General features: G+C 41.7%; 1 pseudogene across 1 annotated transcript; it reads right to left on the reverse strand.

Moving 5' to 3' along the window:
- Positions 1-519: 519 nt before the first annotated feature.
- Positions 520-993, reverse strand: LOC110291726 (annotated as a pseudogene). Its single transcript, XR_002377602.1, has one exon. The product of XR_002377602.1 is annotated as a 60S acidic ribosomal protein P1 pseudogene (transcript).
- Between the last annotated feature and the right edge of the window lie 4,728 nt (positions 994-5,721).

The following is a 5,721-nucleotide window of genomic DNA, read 5'->3' on the forward strand; positions in this document are numbered from 1 at the left end:
CGTTCTGAACTGGCTGTGGTTGCTCAGGGCATAAGACCAACAACTGACAGATGGGAGCTTGTTAAATTAAAATTCCTCTATTAGCAAAACAAACTTAAACGAGTCCTCACTCGTATAACAGCCTATAGGACTGGAGACAGTCCTTGGCAATTAAACATCTAATAGAGGTTTACTACCAAAAATAAAAGTAACTTAGAAAACTAAATACTAAGAAAAGAAATAACTCAGATTTAGAAGATGGGCTATGGAACTGAGCAGTGTTCTCAAATGAGGAAGCATAAATAGCTAATAAATTAAAGTGCTCAAAATGCTTAGCCCCAAGGGAAATATGAATTAAAGCTGCTTTGAAATTCTATCTCACAATCAGAATGGGGAAAAAAAAAAGGCAACAAAAACTAGCAAGGATGTATGGAAAGGGAAACACTTGCTCATTGTTAATGCAAATGCAAATATCTGCAGTCGCTGTGCAATTCAGTGTGAATGTTTCGTTTTTTTTTTTTTTTTTTTTTTTTTTTTTTTGGTTCAGCTCTTTATTGGCCAACTTAACAAAAGCAGTTTAGTCAAAAAGACCAAAGCCCATGTCATCTTCAGACTCCTCGGACTCTTCCTTCTTTGCTTCCACTTTCTTCTCCTCAGCTGGGGCGGCAGCAGTGGAAGGAGCAGCACCACCAGCAGGTGCAGCTCCAGCTGCTGGAGCGGGCCCACCAGCCCCTACATTGCAGATGAGGCTCCCAATGTTGACATTGGCCAGAGCCTTGGCAAACAAGCCAGGCCAGAAAGGTTCAACGCTGACACCAGCTGCTTTAATGAGGGCATTGATCTTATCCTCCGTGACCGTCACCTCATCGTCGTGCTGGATGAGGGCGGAGTAGATGCAAGCGAGCTCGGAGACGGAAGCCATGCTGTACACTGTTGGCACGGTGCTAGTCGCCGGATGAAGTGAGGGCCTCACCCCAACACGGCCTTAGCTCCCTCGGAAGGACCGAGCACCTTGGCGGCAGCTGAGGAAAAGTGTGTGAATGTTTCTTAAAAAACATAAAATAGTTCTGCCATGTAACCCAAGTATACAACTCATGGGAATATATTCAAAAGATTCTTTATCCTACTGCAGAGATGATTTTGCCCATTTGTGTTCATGGCTGCTCTATTCAAAATAGTCAGATTCGATGTCTATCAGCTGACAAACTGAAAACAAAATTAAGGTACACAAACACAATGCAGTTTTATTTGTTGTAAAAGAAAACTGAGGTTATGCGGTATACAGAAAAATAGAAGGGAATTGAGAAAATTATACTGAGGGAGGTGACTTGGGTCAGGATAGACAAATACCACATATTCTTGTTCATGTATGAATCTTAGGTTAGAATCTGTATAGCCTTGTGTGCCTGTGAATACCAGGAAGGCAGAAAGGCACCATTAGAAGGAGAAGTTAAATTTAGAGACCTTAGGAAAGGATAGCAGAACACACAGGTATGAAAGTGAGGGAGGAGCCAGGCATGGCGGCTCATGCCTTTAATCCCAGCACTTGGGAGGCAGAGGCAGGCAAATTTCTGAGTTCAAGGCCAGCCTGGTCTACAGAGTGAGTTCCAGGACAGCCAGGGTTACACATAGAAACCCTGTCTCGAAAAAACAAACAAACAAACAAACAAAAACAAAAATGAAAGTGAGGGAGGGCAATACTGATTTAACTATTTAACTGCTGATGAAGTCATGGGTTAAGAGAAAAGAAAGGAGGGGTTAACTAGCATCAAAGATATATGAAAGAGTCATGTGGAAACCTACTATGTCATAGATTTACAAAAATAATTTTTAAAAACTAATTTGAATGGAGGCACCATGAATAGGGTGATGTTGCTTCTGCCAGAAGGTTAGGGTTATGAAATGAAAATTTTAGTACAAGTGTAGGATACCTATGTAATGTGGCTCTGCAAGGCCAAGAGGACTCACAAACATTATAGGCAAGTAATGTCGATGCCTTTGGATGCCCATCAAAACTAGATCTTAAGAACTTATTGTTGAAGACTCCACATACTTGGTGGGCAGGAGATTGAGAAACTGAGCTGCATCTGAGACAGAAGTTTTTCTTTTCTGGCTAACTTTCACTCTGCTTGAAGTAGCCAGGCAATCTACTAGTGGAGAAACATCATTAGTAGCCTACCCACATGGTGGACCTAAGGAGCTACCATAATGACACCTTATTGATCTACTGGTGCAAAAACGATATGGCTAGTATATGGGTGACCAATCCGTTTCTGAATAAATCAAAAGCCCATTACATAGGAAGAACATTGTGCCTATTTTCGTGAATCTGGTGAAGAGCCATGCTTAAGATGGTCATGGGCCTTAGGGTAGAGCCTGTTACTGTTGTTTTGCTCAATGGACATGTTGTTAAACTGCCTTCTAAATATTCATTTTAATACCTATAAATTAATGCTGTTTTCAGCCTTCAATAGAGATGATGCTTCTTACAGTGGGTGGTAGTTAACCTAAAGACTGACAGTTGGTGGAGGCATAGAGAATCAATGACAACCAAGTGTCTGTCCCTAAGGAAACCCTCTATTTTACCCTTTTCAAGGTTCAAGGAACATTACTGAAGTATGAATGGGAAGAAAGAGTATAAGTGCCAGAGGTTGGGAAGGAGGACTGTGAAATAGTGTCTTCTAGACATGATACAACCATTTCACTCACAAAATCACTGTAACCATGGTTACCTGCACAAGAACTTCAGAAGACTAGGTTTCTTGCCATTTGCTTATGTATAAGGAAAATGCCCATCACTGGGGAACTCTGGGCCATTGACTAGCACTGGGCCAGTGGTTGTGATTTTCTTCAGTGGCATGGCCACTGAAAAAGTTACTCACTTTCCAATAAGCAACCCCTACTCACTCTCATACAGGCAACAGTAATTAATCTGTGTGCCAACAACAACAACAGAATACATGAAAGTTAAGAGGAACTTCTTTGGAGCTGAAGGGGATTGCATCCATTTAGGAAGAACAACGATATTAACTAATTGGACCCTCCCGATCTCCCAGGGACTAAACCACCAACCAAAGATTACACATGGAGGAACCCATGGCTCCAGCAGCAGATGTAGCAGTGGATTGCTTTGCCTGGCATCAATGGGATGGGAGGCTGTTGGTCCTGTAGAAGCTAGATGCCCCAGCATAGGAGGATGATAGGGTGGTGAGGTGGGAGCGAGTAGATGGGTAGAGGAACACTCTCATAAAGGCAGGGGATGGGAGGACAAGATAGAGGGCTTGCAGAGGGGAAACTGGGAAAGGGGATAACATTTGAAATATAAGCAAATGAAATAACTAGTAGGAGAGGGGGTAAAAACTTCAACCTCTGGCCTGCACATATATATGCACTCATGAAGACACATACAATGTGCAAACAAACAAGCACACATGTAACATTCATTTACTCAAATTAATAAGTAAGTGTTTAAGAAAATACATTCATCCTCTGATCCTTCACATCTAATCCCTCAGTTTTTGAGCTCCCTATATCCCTGTGTTGCCACAATCACTCCCCTCCTAATTGCTCTCTTCCCACCCACTGCTTTATCCCAGCCCCCAACTCCAGTAGTCACACCCTGATAACCCAAGGGCCACTCCTGCCAGGAAAACAGATAGGTGGACTGTGGACCTTCATGTCTTTTGCTCTTCCAGTCACAAAACTCCCAATCTCATCTCCAGCTCTGTAGCAGAAAACCTACTGCAGTCTTGATTTCTCCTCTGACCCCAGCCCCATTGGATCACAAAAATCTTCTCCACTATCCTTCCTTCCTCCAATTCACCCCATTCTCTCAGTCTTTAACACCAGCAGGAATTCTCATGGAACATACTAGCTGAGCAGTCCATGGAAACACATCAAGTACCCGAGTCTCATCCCTGGCACTATAAAGATTTTGAGGGATGACCAAGCTCTCCTCACTGTCTTGCCCCATTCTAAGGAGACTAAATAAGCAGGCTCTGGTTAAACACTCTCCCCTAATTCCTTCTGTTGATAGCTTCACAACCATAGCCTATTTCCATTCCTAAGAGACATGGGATAAAACTGGGTTTTAAAAAGTGACATTAAAAGGACCCCTAATGCTATACTCATCACAGATCAGTGCCTTATTCCACCATCATCAAAGAGTCTTCCTTCTACATTAGATGGGAACAAATACAGAGACCCACTGACAAACATTATTCAGAGGGAGAGAGAGGGAGAAAGAGAGAGAGAGACGGAGAGAGACAGAAACACAGAGAGAGAGACAGAGAGAGAGGCAGAGAGACAGACAGAGACAGAGAGACAGACAGAGAGACAGACAGAGAGAGATCTTGGTGCACACAGGATGTCTCCATCAAATCCCTCTGTTCCTAAGCTCTCAGCTTAGGGAACCTCATGGAAGAGGATGCAGAAGGAGTATGAGAACCAAAGTGGATAGAGGAGACCAGGATAACAAGACCGTTTAAGTCAACTGATCAGAGTTCATATGAGCTCACAGAGACTGAAGCAGCAAGCACAAAGACTGGAAGAGTCTGTACAGGATCCTCTGAATATATATTATGGCTTTCAGTTTAATATTTTTATGGGATTTCTGAGTGTGTGAACAAGAGGAATTCTGATTCCTGTCCCTTCTCATTAAGCTCTTTTCCTTCTGTTGATTTGTCATGCCCAACTTCGGTGTGATGGTTTTACTTTATCTGATTGTATTTTATTTTGTTAAGTTTTGCAGTTACCTCTTAGAAGTCTGTTCTTTTCAAATGAGATACAAAACAGGAGGGGATCCAGATGGGAGAGGAGATGGGGAGGAACTGAGAGGAGTAGATGGAAGGGGGAACTTTAATCAGGATATATTGTTCGAGAAAAGAATCTATTTTTAATAAAAAGGAGAAAACCAAGAAAAAAAGAAAAAAAAAAGGTAAAAATTGCTGCCATGCTATCTCCTAAGATGTCAATATCAGTTGTCACTGCTTCTATTTTTTTTACCCTCTATTTTCTCCCAGTGTCTTGTTGCGTTTTCCTTCAGTTCAAGCTTTCATTTTGCCACGGATGACATTGCATCTTTTTGTTTCCCTCTGGGAATCTCTTCAAGAAAGATACTATTTTGCTACTGTTACTTATCCCTCAGTAGCACCACTATTGGTTGGTTGTTTACTTAAGCTGTAATTAACTCCATTCCTACCCTTGAGTAAAAAGTTAGATTAAAATCACTCTGTCAAGCTCTGCTTTTCAGACTGTGAAATGTGTCCATGGCGCATCTAGAAATGCTGATTGGGTCACAATGCCTTCCATTCTTTGAAAATCGTTTGTAAGAAGTGAAGTGGTACCTCCTAGCACATCACACTCTGAACTCCTAAAACATTTCCACTTAAACAGAATAACTCAGAATATGGTTTTCATGGCATTAAAGCACCTCTCCTTTGCAATTAAAAAAATGTGCTTATCTAACTGGTTATCAATGGAGAGAAGAAATCTGAACTGTTCTGAAATATGACGGAGACAATATGAATATTCACTTGTTTTAAAATCTATGCAAAAGAGAGAAGACACCTTCACAATCCTTTCATCCTTCAGAATAATGTTGACTTTGAACCTGAAGCTTTGGTATTGTGTATGCAAAAGCACTTCCTTGCCACCTGTCTAAATGTTTTCATTTTGGTATTTGCTTCTTTGGCCAGGCATAACAAACCTGCATCAAGCCTATGTTAATTAGCATCAACAGCA

This window comes from Mus caroli, chromosome 3 (genome assembly GCF_900094665.2).
Source record: "Mus caroli chromosome 3, CAROLI_EIJ_v1.1, whole genome shotgun sequence".
Taxonomy (NCBI): domain Eukaryota; kingdom Metazoa; phylum Chordata; class Mammalia; order Rodentia; family Muridae; genus Mus; species Mus caroli.